Below are 16,042 nucleotides of genomic sequence, written 5' to 3'. Positions count from 1 at the left end.
CAGGGGGTCTCCCTACAGTAGTCTGATTTCCATAAATGTTTAAAAAAATTAAAGTATAGAGTGCTAGATTAAGTTTCATCTGAGAAGTGGTACGTCCCTTACTGTCTCCCCCTTCTTTTTGTTGAACTAACTGCATTTTGAACGTTCTATTAGTTCTTTCAACTATGGCCTGTCTTTGGGAATTATAGGGAATTTCTGTTGTATTTGTAATTTTCCACTGATTTAAGTATTTTTGGAAAGCTCTTCTACAGTATCCTGGTTTGTTGTCACTTTTAATTTTATTCTGGAACTCCCATTACAGCAAAACAAGATGATAAATTTTTTTTTTTTTTTTTTTTTTGAGGCGGAGTCTCGCTCCATCGCCCAGGCTGGAGTTCAGTGGCCGGATCTCAGCTCACTGCAAGCTCCGCCTCCCGGGTTCCCGCCATTCTCCTGCCTCAGCCTCCCGAGTAGCTGGGACTACAGGCGCCCGCCACCTCGCCCAGCTAGATTTTTGTATTTTTTAGTAGAGACGGGGTTTCACCGTGTTAGCCAGGATGGTCTTGATCTCCTGACCTCGTGATCCACCCGTCTCGGCCTCCCAAAGTGCTGGGATTACAGGCTTGAGCCACCGCACCCGGCCGATAAATGTTTTTTAACATGGAAAGTGCTTTCTCCTGTCTGGCAGGTTGCCCATATGACATGTGAATAAGTATCAACTGTTACATGGACACATGATAATCTTCCAAATGAAGGTACATGCGTGACATCCATTTGCCATAACACATTAGGACACAGACTTCTGGGATTAACTCCTGCCTTTTGAGTGGACAGGTGTAGTACTTGACACTGGGTTCAATGTTGTACAATATTTTTTGCCTGTTTCCATGTGACATCAAATTGTTTTTAATCCTGCTGTATTTACATGAATCAAAGCATGAAGTTCTTGTGCTTTTATGAATGCAGATGATACCAGTAAGTCAGCTTGTTCATTTGCTTTAGCTAAAGGCCCTGGTAAATTAGTGTGTGCTCCAATATGAGTAATATAAAATGGGAAATTTCCTTTTTTACAGTTGTTGTAATAAATTGAACAGCTGGTTTAACTGATCATCTATGCTATATTTAATTAGAGCTGTCTCAACATCCCTTGTAGCCTGTACTACATATGCAGAATCTGATACAATATTAATAGGTTGATTAAAATCTTGTAACTCTGTAATGACTGTAACCAACTCTGCTCTTTGAGTCCATTGATACTGAGTTTTGATGACTCACTCTTTTGGCCCTGTATAAGCCACTTTTCCATTTCTGAAAACATCAGTAAACAGTCAGAGCATTTTCTAAAGGTTTATGTCTGGTAATTTTAGGTAAAATCCAAGTAGTCAATTTTAAAAACTGGAAGATCTTTGTTTTTGGGTAATTATTATCAATAATTCCCACAAAATCAGCAAGATCAGTCTGCCATGCACCAGAATTGATAAAGGCTTGTCTAACCTGTTCCTTGTTTAAAGGAACAACAATCTTGCCTGGGTCATTTCCACACAATTTTATTATTCGTAATCTTGCCTGACCAATTAATGTAGCTATTTGATCCAAGTACAATGTAAAAGTCTTAATTGTACTGTGAGGAAGGAATGACCACTCCACAAGATCAGTATACTGAACAATGGTGCCTGCCGGAGAATGTGCAGTAGCAAAAATCAAAAGTTAGTGGGGGGCTAAGGGATCCATTCTATTTACTTGTGCTGACTGAATTTTTTCTTCCACTAATTTAATTTCTTTTGCTGCCTCTGGGGTTAATATTCTTTTACTATTTAAGTCTGGGTCTCCTCTTAAGATAGAGAACAAATTCGACCTTGCATAAGTAGGAATGCCTAGAGTAGGCCAAATCCAATTAATATGTCCTAGCAATTTTTGAAAGTCATTTAATGTTTTTAATGTGTCTTTTCTTATTTCTATTTTTTTTGTGTGGCTTAATTTTTCTATTTTCTATCTGCATCCCTAAATAATGAAAAGGAGTAGAGGATTGAGTCTTATCAGATGCTATTGTCAGTCCTGCATTGGCAACCTCTGCTTCCATAAATGTGTAATAGTCAATTAATTTGTCTCTCATTTCTGCAGCACACAAAATATCACCAACATAATGAATGCTATAACAGTCTGAAAACTTGTCTCTAACTGGTTGAAGAGCTCGACCTACGAAAGTCTGACAAATAGTTGGACTATTAAGCATTCCCTGAGGTAACACTTTCCACTGAAACCTGGTGGCTGGTTCTTTATTATTTATGGCTGGTATAATAAAGGCAAATTTTTCAAAATTCTGCTCCGCCAGAGGAATGGTAAAAAAGCAATCTTTCAAATCAGTTATAATTTTGGGATCATGGCCGGAGAGAGCAACCCGTGTTGGAGAGGCCCCCTGGGTTGAATTAAGGCATTTACGTCTCTTAAGTTAGTTAACATACGCCATCTGCCGGATTTTTTCTGAATTACAAACACAGGAGAATTCCAAAGTGAGAATGAAGGCTCAATATGTCCCTTTTCTAATTGTTCCTTTGCTAATAAATGTAAAGCCGCCAGTTTTTGTTTTGATAGAGTCCATTGATTTACCCGTAGTGGTTTTTCTGTTTTCCAAGTTAATGGAATGGGTTTAGGAGACCCTACAGTGGCCGCCCCTAAAAAGGATACCCTATTCCTTTTCTTTCTTGATTTCCCTCAGCCTCAATTGGGACTTTAATGCCATTTTCATTTTTTTCCTAGTCCCTTTCCTGGTACATATCCCATTTTAGTCATGATTTTTTTTTTTTTTTTTTTTTTTTTTTTTTTTTTTTTTGAGACGGAGTCTGGCTCTGTCACCCAGGCTGGAGTGCAGTGGCCGGATCTCAGCTCACTGCAAGCTCTGCCTCCCGGGTTTAAGCCATTCTCCTGCCTCAGCCTCCGGAGTAGCTGGGACTACAGGCGTCCACCACCTCGCCCGGCTAGTTTTTTGTACTTTTTAGTAGAGACAGGGTTTCACCGTGTTAGCCAGGATGGTCTCGATCTCCTGACCTCGTGATCCGCCCGTCTCGGCCTCCCAAAGTGCTGGGATTACAGGCTTGAGCCACCGCGCCTGGCCAGTCATGATTTTTTGACTCATGTCTAAACATCTGTGCCTCACTTCTCTGTGACCTGGGAGCCCCCTCCCTGCTTCAAATCTCCCTGGCTTTGGTTAAAGTGGTCCCAACTTCCCAGACCAAACCAATGGACTTATTACATATATTGATTGATGTCTCATGTCTCCCTAAAATGTGTAAAATTAAGCTCTGCCCCGCCCACCTTGGGCACATGTCGGCAGGGCTTCCTGAGACTGTGCCACGGGTGTGTCCTCAGCCTTGGCAAAGTAAACTTTCTAAATTAACAAAGATCTGTCTGAGAAGTCCTGGGTTCACAGCTGCAATGTCAAATGAGGGGGCTGTGTGAGATCACAAAGGTTTCCACAGAGAAGGTGATTCCAGAACAAACACCTAGGGAGGAAAGGATGCTTATCACTTACAGCTGAGGGAACAGAGAGTCCTAGGCAGAGGGACAGCTCAAGCGAAGGCCCTGAGTCAGGAGCAACCTCAGCCCCAGGAAAAGGAAAGCGGCCCATGTGGGTGAAGCAGTGGAAGAAAGGAGGGCACAGGTAGGCGATGATGTCAGAGAGGTCTTGGGGGCACAGATCCATAGGGAGAAGGTCTTCAAACATTTTTCTCCTACAACCCAAAAGAATATTGAAAGCCAACCCTGATCCCAGCTACTGGAGATACCAAGGCAGGAAAATCGCTTGAACCCAGGAGGGGGATGTTGCAGTGAGCCGAGATCTCACCACTGCACCCCAGCCTGGGAGACAGAGCGAGACTCGGTCTCAAAAACAAACAAACAAAAAACAAACTGAGCTTTACCCTCTGGGGAAGAAAAGCCACACACTGTATTTTGTCAGTCATTTCAGGGGTCAGTGTCACTCTGACTGAGCTTTCCTGGTCTTATTCCTCACCTCTACGTTACAGGTGGGCTCACTGAGGCTCAGGGCGGGAGACATTTCTCCATGTTATCCTGAGAAGCTCCGAGGTGAGGAGGAAGGAGGTGTGGCTGATTCCCACGTGATGGTCTGGAAGGCCCAATAGGCCGCCTTGGTCTTCCTCCTCTAGAAAATTCCAAGAGGAGCCAGGAGTGGGAGCTCAGCCAGGTAATCCCAGTACTTTGGGAAGTTGCGGCAGGCAGGTCATTTGAGCCGAAAAGTTTGAGACCAACATGGGCAACATGGTGAAACCGCATCTCTACCAAAAATACAAAATTGAGCCAGGTGTCATGGTACACCTCTGTGGTCCCAGCTACTTGGGAGGCTGATGCAAGATTACTTGAGCATGGGAGGCAGAGGTTGCAGTGATCCAAGATTGTGCCACTGCATTCCAGCCTGGGTGACAGGGTGACACTCTATCTCACAAAGAAACAAGTAAAAAGCAAAGTTCCTGGACTGTCTTTTATATACCTGAGCAAAAGCAACTTCTTTCACGATCTAAGGTTCTGATAACATCAATGCCAAACATGTAATTACTCACTCCCAGAAAATCACAGAAATACATTCAAAATATACACAAGTGTGAACACATAGCTACAAATGTTTAAAACACTGAAAAAGAGGCAGCTGTAAAAATGAGATTGGAGCAAATGTTTTCTTCATGAACATATGGGCTCTGCTTAACCAAGGTTCCAAGTCAATCCAGCCCATCCTTCCACATCTGCAGAGAATACTATGGACCAGAGGGACTTGACGGGGACATTTACTTAGAAGCTTACAGCTCACCATTTTATCAGATGACATAAGGAAGGAAAATGGAATAGGCTACTTTCACTCGCATCTGTGTGAAGAGACCACCAAACAGGCTTCGTGTGAGCAATAAAGCTTTTTAATCATCTGAGTGCAGGTGGGCTAAGTCCGAAAAGAGAGTCGGCGAAGGAAGATAGGAGTGGGGCCATTTTGTAGGATTTGGGTAGGTAATGGAGAATTGCAGTCAAAGGGGGCAGTTCTCTGGTAGGCAGGAGTGGGGGTCACAAGGTGCTCAGTGGGGGAGGTTTTGAGCCAAGAGAAGGAGTTTCATAAGGTAATGTCATCAGTTAAGACAGGAACAGGCCATTTTCACTTCTTTTGTGATTTTTCAGTTACTTCAGGCCATCTGGATGTACACACACAGGTCACAGGGGATATGATGGCTTAGCTTGGGCTCAGAGGCCTGACAGTTACTTCAACTAAATTTTGTTGTTAGGGTAAAGAAAAAGGTTATAGGTATTTTCATCAAAAGAAGTAAGATTATTTAATAAATAAAGGGTGATTCCATGTACTTCAAGTCATTTCTATGGAAGCTTATTTCTAATATCATCACAAAACACTGACAGGGCACAGACATATATAACCCTGAAGTAAGGAGTATTTTTCCACTGTGACCCTAAATTATATAACAGTTTGCAAAAAACTTACCACTGTCACATCACTGAAGAGAAAAATATATAGTCTTCATATTTACAGCATATTTACTGTAGACAAGTAAATGCTAAAGGACCACACAATATACTATATTAATAAATAATCCACAACAAGCTCATGTCAGGGTAACCAAAATCAATGGAAATTCCATATTGTCAAATAATCATAGCACAGGGAAGATAAGAAAAGATTACAAAAATTAGCTAGGCGTGGTGGCCTGCGCCTGTAGTCCCAGTTACTCAGGAGGATGAGGCACAAAAATCTCTTTAAGCCAAGAGGCAAAGGTTGCAGTGAGCCACTGTTGCACCATTGCACTTCAACCGGGGTGAAAAGAACAAACTCCATGTCATAAATACATAAATAAATTAATTAATTAAAGAAGAGATACAAAAACTGGCATACGTGTACTTTTTCTTCATAACTAAACTTTTAAAATATTATTTAGAATAAAAAGACATGAAAACCACTGTACAGAATGCAACATGCACATAACATACATGTTAACAGAAATGTAACATATACAGAAATAATTCCGACATAAATAACAAAAAGTTCTAGTGGAGAAGGAGTAGTTTTTACGGGTTATAAATTTTTTTTTAACCATGCCCAGCCTGCCATTACGTTTTATGCCTACTTTAGTTCTGGAATCCCCAGTGAGCTATCACAAAGAATGCAGAACATCTAAACAAAGGGGACAGTGAAAGTCCAGGTGCTACATCATGAAGCTTTTCATTTCAAAATCAATATCGCTTCCATTTTAGTCAGAGAACGATGGGGCTCCCAAGAGGCAACAAGAGAAAATGCAAAGACACACAAGGGCACATCCCCAGCAGGGAAGTTATCCTCACCCAGGAAGACCAGGTTCCTGTAATTCTCCACCATCACGTCTCTGTATAAAGTCCTCTGAGCAGAGTCCAGGCATTTCCACTCCTCCTGAGAGATTTCTATGACCACATCCCTGAATGTCAATAGACGCTGAAATGAAAACACATTTATACCAAAAGGTTCTGGGAGGAGTTCTTATGAGAGGGGAAAGCATGGATTTAATTGTAATGAATGTTCTGACAAATCCGAGTAAAGGATTTCTCACCACATGATGTCTTCCTAGTTGTGTTTTATTACACTTTTTGAAGAAGTCATGACACCCTCTCAGTATGAATTTCTTACATTTGTGAAAAAATACAAGCAATACATCAATTAAAAAATCAATGCAGGGTTCCCATTATAGAAATGTTAGGAACTTTCATTGACACACCAAGTGACATTCAGTATCTAGATTTGCCAGAGCATGAGTGAGGTTTTCAAAGATGACAACATCCACAGTGAAAGATCGGCCAGGCACGGTGGCACATGGCTGTAATCCCAACTACGCGGGAGGCTGAGGCAGGAGATTCGCTTGATCACTGGAGGCAGAGGTTGCAGTGATCCGAGATCGCGCCTCTGCACTCCAACCCGGGAAACTGAAATTCCGTCTCAAAAAAAAAAAAAAAAAAAAAAAATTAGCCAGGCATGGTACCAGACACCTGTAGTCCCAGCTATTTGGCAGGCTGGAGGTGGGAGGATAGCTTGATCCTTAGGGTGGAGGTTGCAGTGAGTTACGATCACACCACTGCACACTAGCCTGGGCAACAAAGCAAGACCTCGTCTGAAAATAAAATAAAATACATGAAAACAAAATTACTCAAAGTACAAAAATCCATTTTGTATATATATGTCAACAAAATAATAAAACCTACAGATTCAAAAAAACTAGATGTTAATACAAAGGATTGTCATTTTCCTCAGATTTTCAAAATACAAAAGATTTTCAAAATATATACATATGTGTGTATATATTAATCTGTATGTATATATGTGTGTATATGTGTGGGGATGTGTATATATATATTATATACAATGTATATAGTATATATATGTTTTTAAAAATGTAAGAAGTAGCAAGTTTTGTTTAACTGAAAAGGAATCTCATCTTGGTGGAAAAGAATGGTTTGGCAGGCCGGGCACGGTAGCTCAAACCTGTAATCCCAGCACTTTGGGAGGCCGAGACGGGCGGATCACGAGGTCAGGAGATTGAGACCATCCTGGCTAACATGGTGAAACCCCGTCTCTACTAAAATACAAAAAAAATTAGCCGGGCGAGGTGGCGGGCGCCTGTACTCCCAGCTACTCGGGAGGCTGAGGCAGGAGAATGGCGTGAACTCGGGAGGCGGGGCTTGCAGGGAGCTGAGATCCGGCCACTGCACTCCAGCCTGGGCAACAGAGCCAGACTCCATCTCAAAAAAAAAAAAAAAAAAAAAGAATGGTTTGGCAGTTGGGGGCAGGTGGAAATCTTGTCAGATCTTAGAAAATAGGAAATGCTCCATCCTAGAGGAAGAAATCACTCTCAACTGCCTGACATGGAGGAAGCTTCAGGTATCTGTAGTAAGGCAGGTATGCACAGAGGCAGTCACTACAGGACTCTTTACACAGAGAAAAATCAAAAAGGACCCACACATTGTCATTCAGCCAATTTCCAATGCAGATGTCAAAGAGCAAGCTAGCCACGTTTGCTAACATGATAACATGTAAATTTTTACACCAATAGGATCAAATATCAAAGTAAAATATTTACTGGAATGCAAAGAAGAAAACAACAGATGCTGGGATCTACTTGAGGGTGACGGGTGGGAGGAAGGAGAGGAGCAGAAAAAATAACTACTGGGGGCTGGGCATGGTGGCTCACACCTGTAATCCCAGCACTTCGAGAGATCTAGGGGAGTGGATCACCTGAGATCAGGAGTTCAAGACCAGCCTGGCCAACATAGTGAAACTCTGTCTCTAGTAAAAAACACAAAAATTAGCCAGGCATGGCAGAAGGCACCTGTAATCCCAACTACTCGGGAGGCTAAGGCAGAAGAATTGCTTGAACCTGAGTGGCAGAGGTTAGGGTGAGCTGAGATCATGCCATTATACTCGAGCCTGAGCAACAAGAGCAAAACTCATCTCAAGAAAAAAAAAAAAAAACTATTGGGTACTGGACTTAATACAAGAGTGATGAAATAATCTGTACAACAAACCCCGATGACACAACTTTACCTATGTAACAAAGCTTCACATATGGCCCCAAATCTAAAGTAAAAACATAAATATAAAAAAATTTGGCCAAGCATGGTGGCTCATGCCTGTAATACCATCACTTTGGGAGGTCGAGGTGGGTGAATCATGAGGTCAGAGGTTCAAGACCAGACTGGCCAAGATGGTGAAATCCCATCTCTACTAAAAATACAAAAATTAGCCAGGTGTGGTGGTGGGCTCCTGTAATCTCAGCTACTCAGGAGGTAGAGGCAGGAAAATGCTTGGACCCGGGAGGCAGAGGTTGCAGTGATCATGCCAATGAACTTCAGCCCAGGTGACAGAGTGAGTCTCCATCTCAAAAAAAAAAAGAAAACAAAAAGAAAACAAAAAATTATCTAAAATTTACTGTCAGGCCTCTGAGCCCAAGCTAAGCCATCATATCCCTTGTGACCTGCACGTATACATCCAGATGGCCTAAAGTAACTGAAGAATCAGAAAACGAGTGAAAATGCCCTGTTACTGCCTTAACTGATGACATTACCTTGTGAAATTCCTTCTCCTGGCTCATCCTGGCTCAAAAGCTCCCCCACTGAGCACCTTGTGACCCCCGCCCCTGCCCACCAAAGACCAACCCCCTTTGATTAATTTCCCTTTGCCTACCCAAATCCTATAAAACAGCCCCACTCCCATCTCCCTTCCCTGACTCTTTTCAGACTCAGCCCGTCTGCACACAGGTGAAATAAACAGCCTTGTTGCTCATATAAAGCCTGTTGGGTGGTCTCTTCTCTGGTAGAGAGTGAAATTTGGTGCTGAAACCCGGGGAATTTGGTGCCATGATTCGGATAGGGGGACCTCCCTTGGGAGATCAATCCCCTGTCCTCCTGCTCTTTGCTCCATGAGAAAGATCCACCTACGATCTCTTGTCCTCAGACCAAACAGTTCAAGGAACAGGCATTCTGTTACACGTAGGTCCCACCTAGTCTCTGTTCCCAATGCAACTCATCCCAAATCTTGCTTCTTTCCCTCCCATCTGTACCTTCAGTCCCAACCCCAATCATTGTTGGGTCTTTTCAATCTTCCTTTTCTTTGGACCCATCTGACCTCTCCCCTCCTCCCCAGGCTGCTCCTCACCAGGCCAAGCCAGGTCCCAATTCTTTCTCAGCCTCTGCTCCCCCAACCTATAATCCTTTTATCAACTCCCCTCTTCATACCCAGTCCAGTTAACAGTTTTGTTCTGTGAATAGCCCTCTCCCATAGCCTTCTCCCACGTGCCTGGCAATTTCCTCTTAAAAAGGTGGCTGGAGCTAAAGGCATAGTCAAGGTTAATGCTATTTTTTCTTTTTCTGATTTCTCCCAAATCAGTTAGCATGTAGGCTCTTTTTAATATATAAAAACCCAGCCCAGTCCATGGCCTGTTTGGCAATAGCCCTTAGACGCTTTACTGCCCTAGACCCAAAGGAGCCAGAAGGCCATCTTATTCTCAATATACTTTTTATTACCCAATCCACTCCTGACATTAAAGAAAGCTCCAAAAATTAAATTCTGGTCCTCAAACCCCACCACAGAACTTAACTAACCTCGCCTTCAAGGTGTATAATAATAGAGTAGAAGCAGTCAAGTAGCAACGCATTTCTGAGTTGCAATTCCTTGCCTCCATTGTGAGACAAACCCAAGTCACATCTCCAACACACAAGAACTTCCAAACGCCTGAACCACAGTGGCCAGGCATCCCTCCAGGACTGCCTACCCCATGAGCTTGCTTCAAGTGCTGGAAAACTGACCACTGGGCCAAGGAATGTCCGCAGCCCAGGATTCCTCCTAAGCCGTGTCCCATCTGTGTGGGATCCTACTGGAAATCAGACTGTCCAACCCGGCAGCCACTCCCAGAGCCCCTGGAACTCTGGCCCAAGGCTCTCTGACAGACTCCTTCCCAGATCTTTTCAGCTTAGCGACTGAAGACTGACACTGCCAGATTGCCTCGGACGCCTCCTGGACCATCACAGACTCTTTCGGTAACTCTTACAGTGGAGGGTAAGTCCGACCCCTTCTTAATCAATACGGAGGTTACCCAGTCCACATTACCTTCTTTTCAAGGGCCTGTTTCCCTTGCCTCCATAACTTTTGTAGGTATTGATGACCAGGCTTCTAAACCTCCTAAAACTCCCCAACTCTGGTGCCAACTTGGACAATACTCTTTTAAGCACTCCTTTTTAGTTATCCCCACCTGCCCTGTTCCCTTATTAGGTTGAGGCATTTTAACTAAATTATCTACTTTACTGACAATTCCTAGGTTACAGCTGCACCTCATTGCCACCATTTTCCCCAGTTCAAAGCCTCCTTTGCATCCTGCTCTCATATCCCCCCACCTTAACCCACAAGTATGGGATACCTCTACTCCTTCCTTGGCAATCAATCATGCACCCCTTACCATCTCATTAAAACCTAATCTCCCTTACCCCGCTCAATGCCAATATCCCATTCCACAGCATGCTTTAAAAGGATTAAAGCCTGTTATCACTTACCAGTTACAGCATGGTATTTTAAAGTCTATAAACTCTCTTTACAATTCTCCCATTTTACCTGTCCAAAAACCGTACAAGCCTTACAGGTTAGTTCAGGATCTGCTCCTTATCAACAAAATTGTCTAGCCTATCCTCCCCCATGGCTCAATATCACAAACTTTGCTCAAATCACTCTCTACAATTCTCATAACTTCCAAAATCTATTTTCTTCCTCACGCTTGATGCATATACTTTCTGCTCCCTGGCTCCTTCAGCTATGCTCACTGTTTCTTAGAGTCTCCTACAATTACCATTGTTCCTGGCCTGGACTTCAATTCGGCCTCCCACATTATTCCGGATACCACACCTGACCCCCATGGCTGTATCTCTCTGATCTACCTGACGTTCACTCCATTTCCCCATATTTCCTTCTTTCCTGTTCCTCATCCTAATCACACTTGGTGTATTGATGGCAGTTCCACTAGGCCCAATCGCCAATCACCAGCAAAGGCAGGCTATGCTATAGTATCTGCCATTGAGGCTACTGCTCTGCCCCCCTCCACTACCTCTCAGCAAGCTGAACTCATTGCCTGAACTTGAGCCCTCACTCTTGCAAAAGGAATGTGCATCAATATTTATACTGATTCTAAATATGCCTTCCATATCCTGCACCACCATGCTGTTATATGGGCAGAAAAAAATTTCCTCACCATGCAAGGGTCCTCCATAATTAATGCCTCTTTAATAAAAACTCTTCTCAAAGCCCCTTTACCTACAAAGGAAGCTGGAGCCATTCACGCCAAGGGTCATCAAAAGGCATCAGATCCCATCACTCAGGACAACACTTATGCTGATAAGGTAGCTAAAAAAGCAGCTAGTGTTCCAACTTCTATCTCTTACAGCAGTTTTTCTCCTTCTCATCTGGCCACTCCTCCACTGAAACTTCCACCTATCAATCTCTTCCCACACAAGGCAAATGGTTCTTGAACCAAGGAAATTATCTCCTTCCAGCCTCACAGGCCCATTCTATTCTGTCATCATTTCATAACCTCTTCCATGTAGGTTACAAGCCACTAGACTGCCTCTTAGAACCTCTCATTTCCCTTCCATCATGGAACTCTATCCTCAAGGAAATCACTTCTCAGTGTTCCATCTGCTATTCTACTACTCCTTGGGAATTTCTCAGGTCCCCTCCCTTCCCTACACATCAAGCTTGGGGATTTGCTGTGGCCCAGGACTGGCAAATTGACTTACTCACATGCCTTGAGTCAGGAAACTAAAATACCTCTTGGTCTGGGTAGACATTTTCACTGGCTGGGTAGAGGCGTTTCCCACGGGGTCTGAGAAGGCCACCATGGTTATTTCTTCCCTTCTGTCAGACATAATTCCTCAGTTTGGCCTTCCCACCTCTATACAGTCCAATAACGGACCAGCCTTTATTAGTTAAATCACCCAAGCTCAGGCTCTTGGTATTCAGTGGAACCTTCATACTCCTTACCTTCCTCAGTCTTCAGAAAAGGTAGAATGGACTAATGGTCTTTTCAAAACACACCTCACCAAGCTCGGTCACTAACTTAAAAAGGACTGGACAATACTTTTACCACTTGCCCTTCTCAGAATTAGGTCCCGTCCTTGGAATGCTACAGGGTACAGCCCATTTGAGCTCCTGTATCAACACTCCTTTTTATCAGGTCCCAATCTCATTCCAGACACCAGACCAACTTGGACTGTGTCCCCAAAACTTTGTCATCCCTACTATCTTCTGTATTCACTGATCTCAACTACTCATAAATGCCCTGCTCTCTACACTGCTGGTTTACACTATTTCTCCAAGACATCACAGCTGATATCTCCTGGTGCTATTCCCAAACTGCCACTCTTAACTCTTAAAGTATATAAATAATCTTTGCTGGCAGGGCTATGCTGAACCTCCTTGGGCACTCTCTAATTGGATGTCCTGGGTCCTCCCAATTCTTAGTCCTTTACTACCTGTTTTTCTCCTTCTCTTATTCCATTAGGTTTTCAATCCAAACAAAACTGTATCCAGGCCATCACCAATAATTCTATGTGACAAATATTTCTTCTAACAAGCCCACGATATCACCCATTACCACAAAATCTTCCTTCAGCTTAATCTCTCCCACTCTAGGTTCCCATGCCACCCCTAATCCGCTTGCAGCAGCCCTGAGAAACAGCCCATTATCTCTCCATACCACCCCCAAAAATTTTCGTCGTCCCAACACTTCAACACTATTTTGCTTTATGCAGAAATACACGTGTACGAGACTTGCCCTGACGCCTGACACAGAACTGACAGTATCTGCTGCCCACTGAGTTTGTAAGGAGGGTGGAGGATGTGACAGAGAAAGGAGATGCTTTATGGCAATGGGTCTCTATGGCAGCAGCTTTCCTTGGAGTTTTTCCAGAAAACAAATATGTCCATCATGTGATGTTTAGATACCAAAATATATTAAAAATACAAAAATTAGCTGGGCGTGCTGGTGGATGCCTGTAATTCTAGCTACTCAGGAGACTGAGGCAGGAGAATCCCTTGGTCCTGGGAGGCAGAGGTTTCAGTGACCTGAGATTGCACCACTGCACTCCACCCAAGGCGACAGAGCAAGGCTCCATTTCAAGAAAAAGAAAAGAATACATGGGTTCTTTTGGAGGAGTGTTCTACGCCAATGCAGCCCATGTTTCGACATTTTTACAGAATGGACCAGAGGGCCTTGAGGGAAACACGCAATAAACAGCTCCCAGCTCAAGATTTTAAGAAATGACAAAAAGAAAGAAAACTGAAAAACAGACTAACTGGTTAAACTATATTTTGATGTTTAGTTAAAAGGTCACTGACATCTATATCAAGTATACACTGAAACAATCAAACTTAAGTATTAGGTACCAAGGCTTCCAATAAATAACAAAGACTAGAAAGCATGCAGACCTTGAACTGAACCGGATGCTAATTTCAAACAGCAACTATTTTGAAATTGTTTAAAAAAAAAAAAATTCTAATGAATTCCGGGGTCAACAGAGAATAACCGGAAAATACTCAAGTACAGAAATGAATGATGTGAGCTGATTATAGGATGCTGCAAAGGCATCTTTCAGAAGTCATTATGGATTAAGAAAGAAATAATTTTTTTTTCAATTGTTCAGCTAAAAAAGCAGAAGTGGTGATTTATTATATGGTTGTTACACTCGGCCACAAATAAACACAGAAATAGTCCAGAATGTCACAGGTCCAGGGCAGAGGACCAACATGGGCAGTTTTGTTTATGAGCAAGGTGGGTCTCAGAGGTGATCGGTGATCACAGGGCGATGAAGTTCTAGATCCATTGAGACAAGCTCTAGATAGTAGCATGCAGTCCCACAACTTGTAACAGCATCGCCAGCGTCTGGCACTCCATGTTTCTGTTCCTGTGGCCTCCACGGTGCAACAAGCTAGCAGTTTACTTGGAGCTGTACCTCATCTTTCTTCTTTTGTGCTTCAGGCTGAGCATTCGCTTCATTCTCCACTTGGCTTTCACGGCACAGAGGTTTCCAAGAACGTGGCACTAAGGCCAAGAGCAGAAATAAATTTTTTTTTTTTTTGAGACGGAGTCTCGCCCTGTCGCCCAGGCTGGAGTGCAGTGGCACAACCTCGGCTCACTGCAACCTCTGCCTTCTGGGTTCACGCCATTCTCCTGCCTCAGCCTCCTGAGTAGCTGGGACTACAGGCGCCCGCCACCACGCCTGGCTAATTTTTTGTATTTTTAGTAGAGACAGGGTTTCACCGTGTTAGCCAGGATGGTCTCAATCTCCTGACCTCGTGATCCACCTGCCTTGGCCTCCCAAAGTGCTGGGATTACAGGCGTGAGCCACCACACCCGGCCAGAAATAAAATTTTTAAAACTAAGATTTATCTCAGCCTGGGCGACAGAGCGAGACTCCGTCTCAAAAAAAAAAAAAAAAAAAAAAAAAAAAAAGATTTATCTCAAACTCAAACTGCAAAAAAAAAAATAAAAAATAAAAAATAGAGAAATGAAGAACCGGAAAGAAAAAAAAAAAAAAAGGAAATCTATTATACAATGAGAACAAAAGAATTTGTGATGTCTCTTTTTTTTCTATTTTTTGTTTGTGTGTTTGAGATGGAGACTTACTCTGCCACCCTGGCTGCAGTGCTGTGGGATGATATTGGCTCACTGCAACCTCTGCCTCCCAGGTGTAAGCGATTCTTGTGCCTCAGCTTCCCAAGTAGCTGGAACAAAAGGTGCACACCACCAGCCCTGGCTAACTTTTTTATTTTTAATAGAGATGGGGTTTCACCACGTTAGCCAGGATGCTCTTCAACTTCTGACCTTAGGTGATCCACTCAAGTCAGCCTACCAAAGTACTGTGATTGCAGGGATGAGCCACCTTGTCGGGCTCTCATATCCTGGTTTGTTTTGTTTTGTTTCTGAGACAGACTCTCACTCTGTCGCCCAGGCTGCAGTGCAGTGGTGTGATCTCGGCTCCCTGCAAGCTCCACCTCCTGGGTTTACACCATTCTCCTGCCTCAGCCTCCTGAGTAGCTGGGACTACAGACACCCGCCACCATGCCTGGCTAATTTTTTGTATTTTCAGTAGAGACGCAGTTTCGCCGTATTAGCAAGGCTGGTCTCGACCTCTTCACCTCATGATCCACCTGCCTCAGCCTTCCAAAGTGCTGGGATTACAGGCGTGAGCCTCCGTACCCAGCCTGATATCCCTGTTAAAAAGTACTACAGTATATCCCTTTTCAAAACTACTGTCTCAAAAAAGTACTATCTCTTTAAAAAGCACTATCTCAAAAAAGAAAAATAGAAAATAAGAAACAGAAAATTGGGAAAAGTGGCTCACATCTGTTGGCCATGCTGGTTTCAAACTCCTGACCTCAAGTGACCTACGTGCCTTGGCTTCCCAACGTGCTAGGATTACAGGCATGAACCACCGCACCGGGCTCAATCCTCTTAACATAAACACTTTAATGTCAATTAAGGCTTGAACTGAA

Source organism: Chlorocebus sabaeus, chromosome 6 (assembly GCF_047675955.1).
Source record: "Chlorocebus sabaeus isolate Y175 chromosome 6, mChlSab1.0.hap1, whole genome shotgun sequence".
In the NCBI taxonomy this organism is placed as follows: Eukaryota; Metazoa; Chordata; class Mammalia; order Primates; family Cercopithecidae; genus Chlorocebus; species Chlorocebus sabaeus.
This window is presented reverse-complemented; position numbering follows the sequence as displayed.